Raw genomic sequence first — 23,111 nt, 5'->3', positions numbered from 1 at the left:
GTTAAAACACTTTAAAAAAATTAAATTTCCTTAATTTCGGGCAGATTTCAGGGGTTTTACTTGTTACTCACCTCCTATTGGCCATGGCCCAACTGTTTCCCAACTTAAAAAACTAATTTGGAGAAGTATAAATAAACCTCCATGGGAAGGCCTTAAGGGAGAAGATATGAGATATTGATACTATAGTGAGATTATCCTTGATCGAGTCTGACGAAATCCCTATGCCTCCTACACTCCCCAAAGCTTCAGGAAACCCTTGTTTCCTTGTTAGAGATATCCTTCATCATTATTGAAGATATCCTTGTATTGGTGACAGAGGAATATTGTTGAAGCCGGGAAAGGAAAAATCTGGAGGACGGTTCCACTTGGAGTCGGAGAAGGTCTCAGGTCGTATTTCTCCACTTTACTTGTAGCTAACTCCAATAAAGGAATTTTGTTCTATTTCCAATATTAAATGTTTTATGCATCTATTTATATTGTAATTCGGTTATGAATCTTATATTTATGCATAATTATTGATTCATTTATATGATTTAAAGTTAATATCATGAACGTGCTTTATGTTTCTATTGCTGTATATGTTTCATTTGAATGATTTTCAGGTTTCAAAGATATCAAGAGAAGCTGACGGTTTGCGCCCTGTGGGATCTACTCAAACGTGGGAATCTCGGGTAAGGACACCCTTACACAGTTGAGTAGAATACTCATTTAGGTTGATTGCTTGAGCATTTCTTTTTGTGGTTTTCCCTCTGCTATGTTGGGGTTCTCAACCCAAGACCCTAGGGTGGTCTCACCCGCAACATAATTGGTGACTACACTGGGGATAACATTCTTGTTATTCCTGGTTTTGTTTGTTTTCTCTCAATCAGGGTTCAATTTATTGATTGCTTGCGTTTAGAGTGTTGTTTGATCCATTAGTGTCCCAAGCATCAAGTCTGATCTTCTTGACCAGACTTTGATTTTTGTTTTTTCTCAATTAAGCTTTTTATACGTTGTTTTCTTAGGTTACAGTTGCATATACTCGCAACTTTCTTTAATAAAACTTGCGTATATGCAAGTTTCTTGTATCATAAATGCATGTGCACACTTCTGTGTCTTTACACAATCGCGTATGCAATTTTTTGAATTATTTTTTCAAATATTTTTGCCCAGTTGGGTCTTCTGCCTGGTATTTTATGCTATTGTATGGTCATCTGTTGTCTGGAGAACTCAGTTTTCTTGCCAGCTTTCCTTTTCAAAATCTCCTTCTCACTGAAAAATCTTATTTGGCCTAGGATTTCTTCTTAAGCAAGTTTGTAGTTTGTGTCTTGGGTTCAAGACTTCGTTTTTAAGTTCTTGGATGATCCAAAAATGGATCCTGGATAAACCTCTATGTCTAAAAGACTTCATATAAGAGGTATAAGGTGCCAAATGGCACAAATCCTTTGTAAATCAGAGGAAAATCAAAATCATAGGCTGCTCTTAGAAATAGTCTCATTACAGATACCCCTTCATTCTGAATCCAACACAACTTGAATGGGCAAAAACGGACCTCAAATGAAGAAGTTATCACAAAGAGAAGCTCCCCTTGGTCTATGGAAAAAAGGCAAAAATCCTTTAAAAATGGGCAAAAATACCCTTATAAGGGAAAATCACATCGCATGAGGTCAAGGCTTAAATTCAGGCGGAAGGCACCCCCGATCAGTGACCTCTGATGATCAGGTCAGCGGGTCAGATAGGAGGCAGGCAGAGTATATGAGGCAAAGGTCCCGGGCCGAGCGATATGCCAATCGTTGATATCGGCAGATTGCAATCGGCGATGCCATGAAGCAAGGACAAGACCCCGCGATGCGCGATGTGCCGATTGCCGATTTCGGCAGATCGTAGTCGAAGCTATATAATGGAGCGACGTGATACATACATACATACATACATACATACATACATACATATTTTCAATGTATTTTCGCAGTTTCGTTTATTAAACGAAATGTGAAGGATGAAGGTTGATGCGATAAGTCAGACCCGAAAGGGTTCATGAAACGAAATGTATATTGTTTCAAGTCCGGAGGAAAGCCATTTTTAATGTATTTCACAGTTTTTAATGTATTTCCAAAACAAAAAGGGACAAGCCATTTCGATATGCGATGGCGACCTACAGGCATAACTGATAGGAGAATAAGGTGGATTTAAGGACTTTCGAAGTCTGAGACATAGTGTTTTGGCAGATTTTCTCCGTTTAAAATACATTTTTCCCTGTGTTAATAGAGCGCGACTGTTTCAGGAGCTACAAAGGCCCGAGGCACTCTTACGTTACAGAAATGGTGGCCACCTCCCCTTTTGGCATAAAGCAATGATTGTATAATGCCTGGAAGAGGGATTCGAAGTGGACAGAGGCTGGGGGGACCAAGAGACGAGAATCTGAAATGAACAGGCAGCACTGAGACTGAGTAGAAGCAAAAAAAAGAAGGCGGAGATGAGACAGAGAGCTCAATTGAGAAAGGAGAAGAGTCGTAAGAGACAAAGAGCTGAGAAGCTAGGGACAAAGAGCTGAGGACCTAAGATTTAGTGTGAGAGTCTAAGAGCCAAAGCCAAAGCAAGAAGGCCAAGAGCTTCAGAGTTGGGGATAGAATGGCTTGCTAAACCCATTGTTTTTGTGTTAAACCATGGAGTTGAGCCAAAGAGCTTGTAAAAATATTGTTGCCATAATCGCAGAGAGCCTAGTCGAGTTGACTAGAGCTCAAGGAGATGTAGCCCTAGAGTTTTGGGTGAACTCCTCATTAAATTGTTGTCTTATGTGTGTTGTTTTATTGTTGCATTATATCTTTTGTTTTAGTTGTTGTTATATAAATTAAAGCAAATAGACTAAACACATAAATAATCACAAAAAACATAAGCATACACTTTATTTCAAGCACGTTTTCAATTCCGCATTGGTTAATCATTAAGACTTGGGAAAATATTCAAGCTTTGGAAGTGGGATAGGTTCTTGAAAATTCATAAGAAGCCATTAGTGCCCTACTTTCAGATCAGGTGGTATTGGAGCTTAAGATTGATTAACCACACCTTTAGGAAGGTTATATCAGAATGCTTGATTGACAAAGCAAAGACTGCTTGTTTGAAAGGTGTTTGAACAACAAAAGGCTAATTGTATGCTTTTTTTTCATACTCACTATTTTATGAGTTTGCAGAGGTAAAGGGGAAGCTATTGATAGCTCAGTCTAGGAAGGACAAGAAGGAGAAGGGTTGAAGGCATTCTTCCATCCCAAAGGACCTCAAGGCAATCCTTGAGCATAAGAGGTTTGCTACAAAAGATTGCTTAGATAAGCTCTTCATTAATCTTGTTTGAAGTTCTTTGTTCATTATCATAATGACAACTTCCTCAAGTGTATCCTCAAATTCCTTCTCCGTCACAAGACTCTTTGATGGAGACATGAAGCAAGACTTGTTCATCATGATGGGCAAGGTGAGAGAAATGTATGATGATGGAAGGAAGAGCAGCATACTTAGAGAGCAATTGAATGCCATGAAGGAAGAGAAACAGTTGCCTTCTGATAGACTGCAGGAAATAGAGAGGCAACTCGATATTGAAAATATGAACCTGAAAAGGATGCATGAGTTGGAGTCACAACTCTTTGTTGCCTAAGAAGCCTTAGTCAAATATCAGCTTGAAGAAGAGGTAAACCATTCCAGTTTGTATTCAAATTCTTCTAAGAATGCTCATATTGGTTCTTTTGAAAAACATACTACAGGCATAGGTGCCAAGCTAATGTCCAAGATGGGTTATGAAGGCAAGGGATTGGGAAATCATGCACAAGGTATTATTGAACCAATAATGGTTGAAGAAAGGCCTAAGTATTTGGGTCTTGGCTATGGACAGTCTTATGGAGAAAGTTCGAAAGCTACCATGAAGGCCATTGAAACCATTCCAAGGAGGAGTTTCATTGCACTTCCTCTATCTCAAGTGTGTGAAGATTGTTTTCAGGAGGAATGCAATGGCTTGAAACATCATTTGCAGGATGCAGGTGTTCAGAAGCACACCCTTGAACTAGAGAGTCGTGGAAACTCTGACAACCTTGAAGATATTGATGGTGTTCCAAAGGGAGCCACTTCTTCATTTGCTTCACCCCTCTATGAAGACAATAACGGTGAAAGAGGCAGGTATATATTTGGTTCTAACCATAGTTCTTTTGATTTTGCAAAGCATGATAAATTTCCACATAGATATGGGAAAAGAATTGCATGTTCCTTTTGTGGTTTGGATAACCATCATGTTTCCAGATATTGGAAGAGAATGGCCACATACAGGAAGATTTCGAAGGAAAAGAATCAAAAAGCCAAAGTTCCATGGGACAAGTCAAATCATGCTATCAAGAGGAAGCACATGTGTTTCACTTACTGCCATAAGCAAGGGCATATTGTTGAAAGGTGTTGGACTCTGAATCCAGCAATGCTTCCACAAAAGCTGAAAAGAAGGTGGAAAGAGAAGATGGCGGAAATGGAGAGGAATATTCCATGCATGATGTGTCTCAAGATGATCCACATATTGATTTTGATGTGCAGACAAAGGAAGGACCTTTGAAATGGATTTGCATGCCTATTGATATAATGCATCTATTTGCATTTCTGTGGTAATTGAATGAAAGTTGCATGTTTCTACAACTAAGGTGAATGGAAAAGTTGGGTAGGAGAATCACTTTGTTGCTGCAACATTATATTTTATTTCAGCTTCGAAAGTACAATGTGCTTAAGCAAAAGTTGAACGATGAAATGCATGCATGAGATGATGTGCATGAACATAGGGATGTTGATGTTTTCCTTGTTTTTGGAACATGTGTGTGTGATTGACTTGAAGGGTTGATTGCTTTGTTGTAAACATGCATGTAATGTCGATTTGGGAACATTTAACTTGGGCTCCAAGATGGAGGTAATAATGAAGTATTTCATATTTTGAAAAAGAGTCCAAATGGTCTTTTTCTACATGCTTGACTTGAAGGGTCATTTGCTTTAAAGGCATGTTTTATGGGCTTATTATCTAGTCCATCATTTGTATGCAGATGTCAGACATGGAGGTGTTCACAAGATGTGAAATCTGTGTCTTTTGTGAAGCAGGAATTTAGCCCATCCAGTTTTTGTCTGTGCTCCTTTGTTGTTAACAGTTGTTGTTGACAACTTTTCAAACAGGTACAAATGAAAGTTTTTGTGAAGCAGATGTACTTCATATTTGCTTGAGCCACCTTGGATCAATGATCAAGGCAAGGAAGTTCAAACTACCTTCTATGACCATCTAAGCAGGAGTTCTGCAGGAAGACAAGGAGGAAGACAGTTCTTCCCAGGAGGACCAACATATCTAGGAAGGAAAGTGGTCAAAGGCTTTCATTCAGAGGCACTATGCAAAGGCAAGAGTGTGGAGGTTGAAAGAAGAGGGTGAGTCACTCTCATTTACTGCTCAGATCAATATATCAGTCTTTTGGAGACCAAAAGTTCTCTTAGTGGGTAGGCATGATCCAAAAATGGATCCTGGATAAACCTCTAAGTCTAAAAGACTTCATATAAGAGGTAGAAAGTGCCAAATGGCACAAATCCTTTGTAAATCAAAGGAAAATCAAAATCGCAGGCTGCTCTCAGAAATAGTTTCATTGCAGATACCCCTTCATTCTGAATCCAATGCAAATTGAATGGGCGAAAACAGACTTCAGATGAAGAAGTTATCACAAAGAGAAGCTCCCCTTGTTCTATGGGAAAAAGGCAAAAATCCTTTAAAAATGGGAAAAAAGACCCTTATAAGGGAAAATCGCATCACATGAGGCCAAGGCTTAAAGTCAGGTAGAAGGCACCCTCGATCAACAACCCCCGATGATCGGGTCGGTGGGTTGGATCAGAGGCAGGTAGAGTATATGAGGCAAAGGTTCCGGGCCGAGCGAAATGCTGATCACCGATATCGGTGGATCACAATTGACGATGCCACGAAGCAAGGACAGGACCCCGTGACACGTGATGTTCTGATCACCAATTTTGGCAGATCGCAACCAGAGCTATACAAAGGAGCAGGGCGATACATACATACATACATACATACACACACACACACACACACACACACACACACACACATATATAGATATATATATATATAGATATATATATATATATAGATATATATATATATATATATATATATATATATATATATATATAGATATATATATATATATATATATTTATATATATGGGTGATCCAATGGACCGGACCCGATAACATTATAAACCATATTGTATGGATCTTGAGATCTTTCAAACACCATTTTTCAATGTATTTTCGCAGTTTCATTTATTAAACGAAATGCGAAGGATGAATGCCAATGAGATAAGCCAGACCCGAAAGGGTTCATGAAGCAAAATGTATATTGTTTCAAGTCCGGAGGAAAGCCATTTTTAATGTATTTCACAGTTTTTAATGTATTTCCAAAACGCAAAGGGACGGGCCATTTCGATATGCGATGGCGACCTATAGGTGGACCTGATAGGGGAATAAGGTGGATTTAAGGACTTTTGAAGTCCAAGACATAGTGTTTTGGTGGATTTTCTTTGTTTAAAATACATTTTTCGTTGTGTTAACAGAGTGCGGTTGTTTCAGGAGCTGTAGAGGCCCGAGGCACTTTTACGTTACAGAAATGGTGGCCACCTCCCCTTTTGGCATTAAGCAATGATTGTATAATGCCTAGAAGAGGGATTCGAAGCGAATAGAGGCCAGGGAGACCGAGAGACGAGAATCTGAAACGAACAAGCAACATTGAGACAGAGTAGAAGCAAAAAAAAGAAGGCGGAGCTGAGACAGAGAGCTCAATTGAGAAAGGAGAAGAGTCGTAAGAGAAAAAGTGAATGCGCAGAGGTTGAGATAGAGCCGAGAAGCTAGGGACAAAGAGCCGAGGGCCTAAGTGCTAGTGCGAGAGCCTAAGAGCCAAAGCCAGAGCAGGAAGGCCGAGAGCTTCAAAGCTGGGGACAGAATGGCATGCTAAACCCATTGTTTTTGTGTTAAACCATGAAGTTGATCCAAAGAACTTGTAAAAAGATTGTTGCCATAATCCCAGAGCCTAGTCGAGTTGACTGGAGCTCAAGGAGATGTAGGCCCAGAGTTTTGGGTTAACTTCTCATTAAATTTCTATCTTATGTGTGTTGTTTTATTGTTGCATTATATCTGCTGTTTTAGTTGCTGTTATATCAGTTAAAGCAAATAGACTTAAACACATAAATGGTCACAACAAACATAAGCATACACCTTATTTCAAGCACATATTAAATTCCGCACTGGTTAATCATTAAGACTTGGGAAAATATTCAAGATTTGGAAATGGGAAATGTTCTTGCAAATTCACAAGAAGCCATTAGTGCCCCATTTTCAGTTCATTGGATGTTCTAGTTTTCCAAAACAAGAAATTGATTTTGATTTCATTTTCAACCCATATTTCAAGTTCTCTTGCTTTTCTTTTCCTTGTTTTATGGCCTTGTTTCTTTTCATGCCTTTTTGAGAGTCTTTTTGGCAAGTTTGAAAGTATTTCTTTCTTGATATTTTGTTGGTTTTCCGAAATCTTTTGCTGTTGTTCGGATCAATTTGTGCAAGTTTGTAGTATTTCTTCATTCATTCATGATTTTTATAACTTGTGAGATTGGAAGACTCCTTGTACTTATTTCTTGATCTTTTGAATTTTACTAGTACTTTTGTAACCTCAAAAAGTTGCTTTTGTTTCCTTAAAAGAAAAATCACAAAAACATTGCTTTTTGTTTTTCTTTTTCCAAGCTTTTGGTTTTTGGTTTCTTTTGTTTTGTTGTTATTGAGAAATTGTAATCTTGTTTAATTTGTTTTTCTTGGTTTTGAGTGAAATTTGTTATTGAATTTTTGCCCTCTTTACTTTCAAGTTGGCTTGTTGATCTTGTAAGGCAACACATTTGCTTCTTGTATGAGCATCCATGCACTATCATTATAGTTTTCATTAAGATAGTTTGAATTACAGGAATTTTAGTATTTTTGTTAGCTTTTGAGTGTGTGGAGTGTGTTTTCTGGAATAATAATAATAATAATAATTTTCTTGTACAAGTTTATTCGTAGAAATCTATAGAAATCCATTTTCATTGAAGAAAATAACTGCATTTTCATGTAGCTAAGTTTCTATTGGTTTCTGTTGTGTCAAAATATCATTTGTTTCACTCTCATTTTTACTCATGACTTGAATAACAACCCTATAAAATCAAGCGCTTTAATAAAATGAACTAGAAATTTTATTTTTGTCATTAACAAACACTAACAAGTTTAGGTTCATTAGGGCCTTGGAATAGGTGAGGGGAGATTTAACTCTGCAAGGCTGCTCAAATTATCAAACATAGAAGTTAAAATAATGAGAGAAATCCAATATTGTTAGAAGGACTGGGAAAGCTATGTGACTAGGAGTTAAGCACGAGGGAGAGTGAAGACAAGGAAGAGAGATAACCCCTCTCCTACTTGTTGGATCGCACCTCACGACAGTTTCGCCCAACTTTTGATACAAGTTGGTGCCCATAGTTTCCTTTCCTAGGGATCTCATAGGTGGCTGCAGAGGGGAATCTTGTGGCACTTGAGGTAGACGTTGCATCACATTCATTAGTACTTCTGCAGGGTACACTTGCGAAGCTTGGGTACTTACACTAGAAAAGGCTTTTGTTTGGAGGTCAGTGTAACTGTTTCTCTCAACTTCACTGGTAGTCCGGGCCATCATTATCCCATACTATCTTCGGAAGGTCCCTTACTTCACTTTATTGTATTTTGGTGTCTGGTCCTCATCACTTGGAGCAGAAATACTTGGAAGTTTCTTGATTGGTTGCATCTTTATGGACTTTATAGTCGATTTCTCTTTTCTCTTTGTATTTAGTTGGCTTTAGGTGGATTTGTCTTGTCACTTTTGGACTTTAGATTCTGGGTGACTGACTTACCACTCCACCAATATTGAAAGTAATTTTATCATTATTTTGAAATTTGTGGAGATTCCTCCTTAAGGGCAAAGGTTTTGATTGTGCATCTCTCTTCCTTGGAAAGTCATTTGTACATTCCCGCAAGGGAAGGATCTACGAATAAGTTTGGTATGGCCAATATTCCTGTGGAGACCAACCAAGGTACCCTTCCAAAAGGGGATCCTTGTGCTTTTCCTTTCTTTGGAAATGTTGGTACCCCCTTGATGGCCACTTTGAATATTCTTGGATTGAATGTTGGACTACCAGTTTGGTTGTGGTCCACTCCGAATATTCCAGATGTTCTTGAAGCTTCTCAGATGAACGCTTTATTTCAAGGGCATCAAATGGGTGTTAATTTTTCATCTTCTTTCAAAGAGAAATATGGGATTCCTCTTCCTCCTCCCTCTTGTAATAAGATATCTAAAAAGAGGAGAAAGAGGAAGACGAAGAAGAAGAATAATTCTATCCATGCATCACCAACCTATGCTAGTCATGTTGGAGATGAGCTTTCAGCCACTGCAAGTCACACTGGGGGCATAAGTCTAGTCATTGCAAGTCATAATAGCAATGAATCATCATCAACCTCTACTAGTCATGTTGGAAATGAGCTTTCAGCCGCTACAAGTCACGCTAGGGGCATAAGTCTAGTCACTGCAAGTCATACTAGCAATGGGTCACCTACCTCTATGAGTCATATTTCTATTGAATCACCTGCTTATGTGAGTAGGGTTGGGGGCACAAGTCCTATCTATCTTGGGAAAGAGTCACTGACCTCTGCAAGTCATGTTCGGGACTCTCCGCAAACCACTGCTAGTCATGTTGGCGGATTGGATGTTGATAAGAAACCTAAGCGTAGAAGTTTTAAACCTAAGTTCCCTTGTAAGATATGCAAGGGAGACCATATTACTCATTTGTGCCCTGGTATTCCATAGGTACAAAGGATATGGTCCAAGTCTGAAAGTTATTCTACTCTTGGATCTATTATGGTTTCTCAATAGTCTCATCAACCATTGGTTGATAATGTGGTTGAGCTAGTGAAATATCTGGTTGATTACACTCCTCTTTTGGGGGTGAAGTGCCTAACAATAGAGTCTTCTTGATTTCTAGTACAGAGTCTTCTGGTATAGGGGGCATTCTGGTTTCTTCAAATGTTCCCCCTCCAAGTTCTAGGAGTGTCTCCTTTGATTGGTATAGTCTTGTCGAGCCTCGTCTTCCTTCCGCTACACCTCTCCAAATAAAGGTTAGAGTTAATTCCGTGAACGTCTATCAATGCATGTTGGATGAAGGATCATCTACAAGTATTATATCCTCCTTAACTTGGAAAGAATTGGGTTCTCCAAAGTTGTTGATAGATGATAGTCAGTTGTTAGCCTATGATAGAAGACCTGGTGAATCTATGGGTATTCTTCCTCAATTGCCTATTAATTTAGGTGGGAAGACTGTTTTTATTGATATGATGGTGGTTGATCACCCATTAGACTTTAATATGCTACTTGGGCATGATTATGTCTATGCTATGAATGTTGTGGTGTCTTCACTCTTTGAGAGATGTGTTTTCTTCATAACGGGAATATTGTCACTATTGATCAGCTCGAATCTAATAATTACCATCCTAATTCAAATTTACTACAGAATACTCCTTGGTTTGTTCCAAGTGTTCAAGTAGACTCTACCCTTCCACCGGTGAATTATGTGGCATTGAATCCTCAATTTTCAATTGCTTCTGAGAAGGATCCTTTCAACTATTTTTTTCCTTCTTAGGACTTGCTCCCAGTAGTTGACCATGTGATTCCTCCTATGGAGACATGGGACCCCTTAATTCCCTCTTTTGATCCTTCTACTTCTCATGATTTCTTGGAATTTGATTTGCCTTCACAGGAGGAACTCTTTGAAGCCACGATTTTTGACTACCAAAGGAATCCTTGGCTTGAGCCCTGCAAGGGGTTTATCCTGAAGAACTATTATGCGTAAGCGCAAGGATGCATGGTTTTATGTACCATATTGTACATATAAGGTACACATTTTCAATTTTTTTTATTCTATAACACAAGAATTTATCTGAATTTTATATGTGGGATGTATTAAATTCTTGTCTAGTGTTCCTATTTATGTCTACATAACTTGGAAGCTTTCTCCTTTGGACATTTTTATGGTTGATCCATTCTGACAAGTATTAGTTCTTGAAACTGGCATATAGGTTAGGTTTTTCACCTACATTAGGAATTTATCAGTTTCCTTTTCCATTATGGCCTTAGGATCGACCCCGCCAAGATATGATGTGGAACCTTCTCATTATTTAGAAGTAGCATGACTTGTGTGGTAGAGTCTACCTTATCATGGGCACCCTAGATAGTACCTTGTTGTCACTTGGCACCCATGCTAAAATTTTGTTCTTAGGCTCAAGAGTCCTCTTTATTCCCGCCATGACTTATGCGGTGAAGACTCATTCTTGTCCTTCTACGCTATTTTCTGACCTTATACCCTACAGGCTCCTTTGTGTTGAGTTGTACTACTACATTTCATATTTACTATTTGCACCTTTTGGCCTTGAGCTAGCTTCACTTGGACTCGTGTTTAAGCCACTTTTTGACCATGTCTTTTGCAAAATCAACCTTGCAATCACTTAGCCTCTACGACTTGACGTGCCCTTTTACCCGTGGAAATAGAATTCCTTTGAGTGTCCTTGACTAGTTTTGCCACCTTGCATTGAGCATAGGAATGTTCCCCTCCCAAGAACTAGAGAATCTGTTTTTCGACACTCATTCTTTCCACTATACTATAGCATTATTTTATTCCTTTTCAAGCTTCCTATAAGAGAAAAATACAAAAAAAATATATATTCCAAAAAGAGCAGGAACGGGACATTATTTCCATATTTGATGGCAACTAGAGTCAGTTGTGTCGCCCTTGAACAAAGCACTCAAAAGTAAGTCTTTCCTCCATTTGGATGGGCTTTAGTTTGTTAAGAGAGCCTTATCCTTGTTATTGAGTTAGTACTCCTCTGATTGGTTACCTATTCCAATCATATGGAGATTTTTCTTATGCCTCCTGCATGACGAACTTATACAAAGTTATCATATGATACCATGTATTCACAGTTGAGTCATGCTTTTGTTCAAGGGAAGAAAACCTGAGTCGGCCTCTCTTAAGTGTCTCTTGACCTATTTTTAGTTGGCCATCCCTAGTTGTGAGCGTCATGTTCATTATCACATCAGCTATATTGGTCCTTTTCTCGTGCTAGTTTGAGAAGGTCTCGATTGACTTCTTGTTGGCGGGTCTTTCTCTTATCGACTACGAAAAATTGCTCTGAGGGTAGATTTAAAGCTGCATCCTAGCCCTATTTTCATTATTGATAGGTCACGTCGTTCTCAAGATCGATCAGTATCACAGGTCTTTGATTGAGTGGTTTCCCTTGTGTTCGACATTAGCTTTCATTATCACACATTGGGATTCGTGTAGTTCCTTGTTTTCCATTTGACCATATTGGTGGATTCCTCACCTCTGTGTTAGCTATCATTATTGGTTGGTTCAGAGGGTTTCTATCGTGCGTTGGCCACATCTTGTGTGCGCCAGAAATGTGCTTCGGTTGGGTTAATACATCTTTGTTCATCTGATTCCTTCCACATTATTGGCCTACGAGTTACACTCGCACTAGACTAGTGAAGGATGCCTTAATGCCTTCCTTCTAGTGGATCTTTTCCCATCGACTTCAGCTCATTGCTCTGGGAAAGAGATATAGAGTCCATTTGGCAGTACCTTAGGGTTTGCAGTCATCAATGGCAGATTCCTTCACTATCGACAGTGGGAAAACATCATTGTCTCCTGATTGATAGATTCTTCCAAGTGTTCGACTACAACTCATTTATTCGCATTTTTTAGATTGTACTGGGTACCTTGACTCTCATCATCATTATCGATGAGTAGCCTCACTTTTGTTAATGGTATAAATTAATGACCGGTAATCAAACAATTTCTCACATGGTCAACTTTAGATCACTTCACAGCAGTCGCTGAAGACCTTGAGTTTGCATCAACAAGTATTGGTTCACTTGTCAATTTCTTATGTTTCTTCTAGTTGATACCATCCACCTTATATATTGCAGTTCTTTACAACGACATCTTATATGTTGGCACCCGTGTTGCAGTGTAGTACCATCTATTCCATCATGTTCACTTGGTACTATCCGGATCAGTTTCTTGAATTCAATGATCAGCTTCATACTTCAGCATTAGTGATCAACTCTTTATGTGTGATATTCAGACATGTACTTTCTTGATTATGATCAGATGATCCATTATGTATTTTCAGTTCCTTTATATTTGTGTGCATATTGGATCTGCTTTTGTACTTGACATGCGGACATGATTTACTATTTCTGAGCATGGGTATGCCCACATCAGACAACAATTTCTTTCTGATCTCTTTCACTGGCTTGAAAGGCTAAATTCTGGTGAACTCCTCCTCGATCTCGACATGATTCCTTCTATACACTTAATAAATTTTGGCCATCATGTACCCCTTTTGACCTCATATATTAGGGGGCATCTGTTATAGCACCATGTTCCACTCTTGGTAGATCTGATGCTCTGATTATGGCCTAGGGCAACCGGTCCTTCTAGACTTGGTCCAAAATCTAAAAAAAAGTGTTTTATTCCCTATATGCTGCTTTTCCTTGTGATAAAAGTGTGTACACACGGGTCAACATATACCCAACCTACTTACATATATGTTAAAACAATTAAAAAAAAATTCCTTAATTTCAGGCGGAGTTCACGGGTTTTACCTATTACTCTATTTCCCATAGCCCAATGGTTTCTCAATTGAAAAAACTAATTTGGAGAAGTATAAATAAACTTCCATGGGAAGGCCTTAAGGGAGAAGATATGAGATATTGATACTATAGTGAGATCATCCCTAATTGAGTCTGATCAAATCCCCGTGCCTCCTGAACTCCCCAAAGCTTCAAGAAACCCTTGTTTCCTTATTAGAGATAACCTTCATCTTTCTTGAAGATATCCTTGTATTGGTGATGAGGAAGATTGCTGAGGTTGGGAAAGGACGAATCCAGAGGATGGTTCCGCTTGGAGCCGGAGAAAGACTCTGGTCGTATTTCTCCACTTTACTTGTAGCTAACTTCAATAAAGGAATGTTGTTCTGTTTTCGATATTAAATGTGTTTATGCATCTATTTATATTGTAATTCACTTATGAATCTTACATTGATTCATAATTGTTCATTCATTTATATGATTTAAAGTTAATATCATGAACATGCTTTATGTTTCTATTGTTGTATATGTTACATTTTAATAATTTTTAGGTTTCGAAGATATCAAGAGAAGTTTAGGGTTTTCACCCTATGGGATCTACTCAAACATAGGAATCTTGGGTAAGGACACCCTTACACAGTTTAGTAGAATAATCATTTAGGTTGATTTCTTGAGCATTTCTTATTGTGTTTTTCCCTCCGCTCTGTTGGGGTTTTCAACCCAGGACCCTAGGTTGGTCTCACCTACAACAGAAATTCCCTCATATGGATTGCACAATTTATTTAGTTCCTTGCTCTGACTACATGCACCACTTGTACACATTGGAATAGCCTGCAACTGATAATACACTACCTTGGAACCTCCATCTCAATTTTGTAACACAAATTCTCTGCATGCTTTAGCTAATTTAGGCTAATTGATTAGTTATCTGGATGGTCACTAAGTGTGGTTGAAGTTCCACTTCCCCAACTTGACCTTCCACTAGTTCCACCAACAGTTAAAACTAGTTTAACTGACCATAACTCAATTTAACTGAATTAAATTGCTACAATTGAAATTAACTCAACCTAGGATCCTGAAATTTAGGAATCACTGCACAAAACTGAACTTCATGCCTTTAACTCAAATTGAGTGTTCTTGACTGAGTGATAAGAGACATGTCACCTCGGTTAACTCCTCCAAGTTGTATGTTCATGATGTGGAATTTCAAATTTCCTCAATTTGAATAAGGCAAAATAAAAATTGAGACTTTCTTGCTCCATTTTCAACAAAATGCTTGAAATTTTTCATTTGATCCCATGTCACATTTTACCTTCAATATGGTTTCTTAAATTTTGTATAATGACCATAGTTCATTGAATGGGGTAGTTTCCTTCTTTTCAAAGATTCTTTATGTAAAGTTTCCCCATTCCTCTGGTAGTGCAATTAGTACTATGGTGGTCATTTCTTTATCAAACATTATTTCTCCAAACTCTTGTAGCTGGTCTCTTATTTTTGATACCTTCATAAAGTTTAAGGATATTCCATCTTCCTTTTATATATTCATATCGTAGAGTTATTGTCTTAATGATATCACTTCTCCAACAATACTTATGGAGAACAATTCTACTAGTTTCTTGTATATTTAGTTTGATGTCTCCAACTTTGATACATATGTATGAGGGGATCTTTGATGGATTCTATAAGGATCCTTTGAGCCCTTACTTCCCCTTTCATGTAATTCACTAGATATTGAGTTTCTTCCTTTGGAGGTTTAGTGATTGAAACCTCAACATGATTAATGACTTTGTTTTCTATGAGGATCAAATTTGTCCTCTTCTTCCATGCAAGAAAGTTTGATGACCCAACCAATTTGTTGCTTTCCTTGCAAAATGAAGTCATTTTGATATATTCATATGTGGACATAAAGATAATTATTTGTGAAGATACTTCTTGATGATAGTATATTCAACTTGATTCCTTCTTTATTTTGATGATGATGTTGATAGTAGAAGATGTCTTCCTTCAAAAGTGATCCTTTAAAAAGAGGGAGATCACCTTGGTTCATTGATGATGACAATACTTCTTAATGAGCTTCCATTTATCAAATTCAAATTTAGTCAAATTTTCCTTCCAGTAGTTTCAACTTCTTATTCAACCTCTTTTTCGGCCCTTGCAATTTGACTACAATTTTCGATCACTGCAGAAACCTTATTTTCAACACGTGTGGGAGAAAGACAAAGATTTTATCCTTCTCTCTTCTTCACTTGGATAAATGATTCTTCTTTTGTAACTCGGCTTGAAATATGGTTTGTCTTCAAAAAAAAATTAGCCTCCCTAGGTGACTTTAATAATTCGGCTTTTGTTGCAATAAATGAGCCCTAATCTCCTCGCACATGTGAACAAGAATAACCCAAAACATACCAAAAATTTTATTGATACTTTTATCTTTGAGATGTGATGATCCTTAATATGAATGGTCCCTCTTGATGATTGATACTCTTGATGATATTATAGTACTTTGTCCCTCGAGTGTTCTTTTTTAAGCTTCCTTTCCTTGCCTTGCCACATTAGCTGTGATACCATGTTGAGAAATCTAGGGGGAAACAAGTGTAGGTGATTTCTCTTACTTTGATAAATTCTTGTGATGTATTTTTACTTTACTTGATTAAATTCTTATTTCCTCTATTATTATTAGTGTTATCTATCATCAAACAACTACCAAATCACAAAGAACAATTAGACAATAGGACACAAGATATAGACGATCAACGAGGTCCAAAACCTCTCTAACTGAGAGGAAAACCCACCAAAATTCTTCTCTTCTTATAGAACTACAATTGTTCAATTCCAAGACCTATGACCCTTGAACAAGACCCTCTAAGACAAAGTCAGCTTTCCTTCTTTAACAACTTCCAACAACAAACGTTGACCTTCCAACAACTTCCCCAACAACTTTGACCCCAACAACAATTCTTTCAACTTCGACCTTTATGCAGCTTCAATGGCTTCAACCTAGTAGCTTCAAAACTTCAACCTAGAAGAAACTTCACAAATTTGACCTTGCAACTTCAAAACTTTGACCTTGCAAGTTCACAATTTTGATGCATCTTCATAGCTTTGATGCAACTTCACAACTTTAATGAAACTTCACAACTTTGATGTAGCTTCATAGCTTTGATGCATCTTCATAGCTTTGAAGAAGCTTCATAATTTTGTCTTTGCCTAGTAACTGTAAAAACCCTAACAAAAGAGAGAAAGAGAGAGGCCCAAAAACTTCGAACGTGTTCTTCTTCTCCTTCTTTGTACTTTTCTAGCTTCTACCTTGAGGAGATTGAACTTGCTTGAGAGTGTGTTCAAATGAGGTTGAGCTCCTTATTATATATAGGATTTTGAGGGGTACAAATTGATATCTTTAGGCCGACTTGTCCCTTCATGTAGGCCAACTTGATCTTTGTGCCATGACAAGGTCTTGGAGGGTCTTTTAACTTTATTTTAACTCAATAATTTTTTCTTTACAATATGTAACATGCCAAAATGGGTCTTCAATACATGGCAATGAATCACTTGACTTTATGAAAAACCTAGAAGCACTCAAAGGGTCCTTGACCTATAAAATAAATTTCCTTGGGCATGAAACCCATGGCTCAAGAAAAACAATAATAAAATTATTTTTCTCTTTCCATTAAACACATAAAATCATAATTACATATGTCATTATAAAGATCGAACCTAGTTACATATTTCAACATCATTTTCTCATAGTATTCACACAACTTGAAGAATTTCCTCATCCCAAGTAGCCATGCTTCTGCATCTTCTGACTTAGTCAACTCACCATCAAAAGTAGGAGGCTTGGATTTCTTGAACTACTCTGCAAAGTATCCCCTCTCACTCCTCCTATAAGGATGCTGGTGATAATGGTGATGATGTCCCCTAGAATCAAAACTAGAGTAACATCCACAAGTGCTAATCCTCCCCTTAGGTGTATCCAAGGGTCGGCCACTCTTTACTGTGTCATATTTGTCCATGTTTTACCCTTTTCTAGACCTGCTTCCATCCGCACTATTATTTTTGTTCTTCGTGTTGGTCCCCATGACTAATTCCCAACAGTCCCTTCTTCTTCAAATATGAAATTCTATGGAGGATGGCTGCATTAATATCAACTTTCTTCTCTTAAAATTTCACAACAATTTCTTGTGCGTAAATCAACCTCTCATTATCTACCTTGCAACTTATGATATATGCCTTCATACTTCTTAATGTACCTACTACATTAGGAGAGTCTCCCTCTCCTTGTTGCTCAACTGACTTCTCCCATCCCATTAATTTCTCTTCCAACTTACATGGGGAATAATATGAATTGTACTCAACTATTCTGCTCTTCATCCCTAGTCTTGTATTGTCCTGCAAACACACCATGTTAGATAAACTAAATAGAAGACATGTCCAAAATCATACCTCAATGTATCTCAAGGGAGTCTATTACATCTACACAAGTCAGCTCAGATTAGCACAATACCTAATAATATCAAGAAATTAACTGTCATTCAAGAAACCACAATGAAAATACTCATCATTCATATGACCACAATGCATATAACAACAAATTAACTATCATGAATGAATAAACAATGCATTTGCATATCACCACACTAATTAACTAGCATTTATTGTGAAAGTAGCCACAATAGCAATAAAATGTCTGGCATGAATATGATCACAATGCATATAACATCAATTAACCATCATGCATGTATGTCAAACATATAAACCTAATGACAATATGTTTTTACCCCAAGGTCCAATGCTGCAACCTCGCTCTCATACCACTCTGTAACACCCCACCCAACATTTACCCACTTTTACAAGCTCTCCAAGGTAAACATGAGTTGAGAGTTACAATGACGTGACCCAATTCCAAGTTCCAGTTATGGAGGTCGAGTCTACTAACCAAAAACATATTGATACCTCTCAGGGACACTTGATCACCCAGATGTTAGAAAACATCCATTGGTACTCTAACCCTAAGTTGGAACTTCTTTTTACCAAACCTCACAACCCAACCGCACACATGCCAAGATGTGCATGTGTCCAGAAGGCTCCAACCACATGCATAGGCATTTCTCCATGTAGTTGTAGCCGATATTTCCTAGTTCAGATGGTGTGACTAGAAATCATGATCTATATTTTTAGGATAAGTTTCAAGCCAGCTGCCCAAAACTATCGAGAATTCTCCATAGTCACCTTAATCACCTACATGAACCTTCAAAATCAATATCTAGGCTCTATTCATGCCCAAACTTACATATCACATAATAATTGTGTATGCAAACACTTTGTAAGAAAAGTACCCATAACTCTTGAATTCCTATTTGTTCAGTGATTCATTAAATCATCTGAGGATAATTAAGAAGGATTACTGCCCTATCTTACTAGTTGTATAAACACATGTTATATCATGCATTCAAATATATAACCAAGATCCTATCAAACCATGGAATAGAACCATAACAAGAGAACATCACATAATGAAAAATACTATGCATGTAACCAACATTTAACCATAATATAATCATGAAAATCAATCATGAAATCATACATAAAATCAGAACGTGTGCTCAATAATATCAATAAGAATCAACACATATTACCATATGCACATGCCAACCAAGTCAAGGACTTCCACTTACCACCTGACCATATATTAGGGATGAACCAAACCTTTCTTTCATTCCAATCACCCTCGTGCCATATTCCAAGCATGAATGTGGGATCACATGGGACAAACTAACTAGGGCTTCCAGAGGATAAACCATCTCAACCCTCAACCACAATGATTTTTCCTGAATCGATCCAGAAATCACAAAAGCCAAACAAGGTTGGATGCCTCAAACTTTTTCACCATACCCAGAAGAATTTTCTTGTCTCCACACACCTGTCAAGAGTTCTAGGAGAAAGCCCATCTCCACCCTTGACCCTTGGGAATTTTCTTGAGATCACCTCAACTAGGATGTGAAATCTATCATCCATCCAAAGCTTAACCAAAACAAGGAACCCACTACATCATGACTATCCAGGAAATGGCATAGGAAAATCTATAAACCACTATCAATCCAGGAAAATCCTATGCCAATGAAAACAAACATAAACCATAAACCAACGCATGCACGATGCATCAAATCCTAGAATTATAAATCACGCATGCATGTTGTTACTTGCAAATACACGCCTATTTTTTTCCCTTACTTGTTGCTATCCAAACTTCCTCTTACACTCCCTTGCTTTCCTTGCTTTATTGTTCTCTCTCTTCGAGTTCAATTTCTTCCTTAGAGAATTTAAAGTTGTCGAAGCTAAAAACTTGGTCAAAATCTTATCCCAAAAACTGTCAAAGCTATTAAATTTTTCTTAGAAGTATTTTTATCAGTGATTTCTAATGTATCTCCCTTTTCTTTTCCATTTTCTTTCATTTTCCTTCATTTTCTCTCAAATCTCCTTTGCATGCATATTCTAGTCTCTTCATCTTCCTTTTCTCTTAGTTTACTTTATTTCTTAAATTAATTGTCATTTATTTCCCTTTACCTTTTGCCAATGCCAATGCCAATTTCCATAGCCATTAATTAACCACAAGTGATACCAACTCTAATGTTTTTCCCTCCGTTCCGCTTGGAATACATTTCCCATGACCTTGGTTGATTTTTTACTTTTTATGTGGAAATATAACTCGGTTGTTACAAAGACAAAATAGAAGAACAAGAACTAGCACGAGAAGATGTTTTACCTTGCACTCCAACAGCTATGACTTGAGTTTCATCCCTTGAATTAGATCTCAAATCATGTTGCATTGTTGCAACATTATTTTTCTTTCCTTTGCTTCCTAAAATTTTAGGCCTTAATTCACAATATAGCTTCCAACAATGAGCATCATCGAGCCCTTATTTTTTACAATGAGAGAATGTTTGCTTCGCCTCTTCTTTCTTCATTATAGTAGCCTTCTTACTTTTCCTCTTTCCTTTGAATTTTCTTTCATAGAACTTGGATGGTTGCTTCTTTGTAAAATCATTATACACATTCTTCCCATTGGACTCAAGATGAGTAGCTTGGACACATACTTCATCCAAATTACTGGGATTAAATAAAAGAATAGTGTGTCAAAGATAACTATGTAATGCACCAATATATTTTAAAGCATCTCTAGAGAAACTAATGGAATATTTAAAGGTCGTGATTTCCCCCTAAATTCTTTAGTAAAACTTTGCATGCTTTGTCCTTTTCCTTGCCTCAACTTTTTCCATTCTATGATTTTTTTTTCTGAATATAAGCTAAGGGATAAATTTATTTATTTAACACATTATTGAATTCTAACCATGAAGAAAGGAGCTTACCATTCTTTTTTTTACCTTCTTGAAGTTTACTTTCCCATCAAACCATCTCTGTACCTTCAAGTTGAAGAGGCACCAACTAAATATTTACCTCTAATTCAACAATCTATTGAATATGGCAATAAAATTTTATCCTTTGAATCCAATTATCTAATATTTCTGCATTAAGATCACCATTATATATTGGAAAGTCGAACTTGACATCCAACTTCAACAATGGCTTCTTTGAAGCAATCTCCTTATGAGGAGATGGTTGAGGAGAATTACATGCAAAAGAAGGAGGTGAAGAATGAGGAGAGGGAGGCCTTGAAGGAGGATGAGAAAAAAGAGGAAGAGGGGGTTGATTACCCTCATTATTTACTTGGATGGTGTCTTCTCCTTTTTGAAGTCCTATTCCTTTATAGAGCTCTTCCACCCTTGACTGCAATTGACTGAATGCCTTGAAAAATCTGACTCAGAGATAAAATGATTTTCTTGTCTTGGTGAATCCATATCTCCTCTTTGAGTGAAGCTCCTCATACCAACTTTAGGATTGTAAGCTTCAAGTTCACCTTCTCCCTTCTTAAGCTTAAACCTAGTAATCATCCACACTCAAGAACCAAAGCAAACTAACATATTTAGCTCTAATATGAAACTTAACTAGGATCTTTTAAACGATCCTATGATTTAATGTATTTAAAACAGAATGTCTCTTCCTGTCATGCGGAAAGAGTCAATTTTGCGGACAAAACCAACCTCCCTAGAAGCTTAAGGCTTTCTAGTGACAAAAAAGACAACTAAGAACAATCCTTCTCTAAATATGCATTTATCATATAAGAAATCAAGTGTTTAGATCCTACCTGTAGTCCAACGCTGTTGTAGTAGTCCAGCCTCGTCGATCCGGATGAGCTCCTCCTTCTCTTCGAAACCTGCATTCACTAACAATCAAATGATTAAATAGCACCTGAATATCTCATAGAATAAAACATATTTAACATACAGACCAAGGAGTATATGAAACAACTCATAAATAACAAATTGTTGAGAAGAATGGACTTATTTGTATTAATAGGAAACAAAAGAAACCATTACAACCTGAGCCTTGGTGTTGTGCAAGTTCCTCCCAGGGTCCAGCAAGAGTTTTCCTTTACTTTGATCAGCTCACCCACTTCCAAATGAAACAAGAAGGATGACAATCTCTCCTCACAAGCTTCTACAAGGAAGTCCTAATCTCAGCAGCATCTACCCTTAGGAATGTTCAGCTTTCAACCTCCCCTCCCTTTGGCCCAATGCCTGTATTTATAGTGTTCTAGAGGAAGTTAATCAGGTCCACCATCAATGGGATAAGCCCCTCTTTGGGTGGGTTAGCTCCCCTCTTGATGGGATAAGTTCCTCTTCCATAGGGATACATGAACCATCTGGAGGCGCTCCATACACGTCAAACAAGCTTCTAGAATGCTCTAGAAATGACCACAAGTAACTTTTTTGGAGTGAAACTTGCGCCTTTTGACCTTTACAGGAGTACGCACCCATTTCTTTACAGACAGAGCGTACAAGTACGCAGGTATTGTGAACTTGGGTTGCGTACACGCAGGTAAGGCTGAGAGAAACTGCGTACCCAGAGATAATTGACTTTAAATGACTTTTCTCTCTTTCTTGGAGTTTGACATGGAAAGCAGAGGCATGAGACTTGCCAAGGAGGATAGTATGACAGTTGATGGAGCCATACTAACTGTAAATAGTCATGGTGACATTTTTTAGTGTAACAGATTGCCCCCTAAAGTGCGAAGCCTGAAGTAGATTTAGGGTTTCAAATCATCTAGGAAGGGTGAAGTACTTTATCATTTCAAGGATTATCTTGTGGAGAACCCGGTCAGAACCTGCAAATATTCAACACAAAATACATCTATAAGATGATATCATCGCTGAGGTAGGCATTCCCATACTCAGATTGAAAACTTTAACTAACAATCTAACTACTGCTCTGATACAGGAATGATTTTGCAGTACATCACAATCATAGACACATGTAGACACAGTA

This window comes from Pinus tabuliformis, chromosome 1_2 (genome assembly GCF_031772625.1).
Source record: "Pinus tabuliformis cultivar Carrire ecotype Pingquan chromosome 1_2, CPIR1, whole genome shotgun sequence".
Classification (NCBI taxonomy): domain Eukaryota; kingdom Viridiplantae; phylum Streptophyta; class Pinopsida; order Pinales; family Pinaceae; genus Pinus; species Pinus tabuliformis.
The sequence above is the reverse complement of the archived record's forward strand: the minus strand, read 5'-3'. Positions refer to the sequence as shown.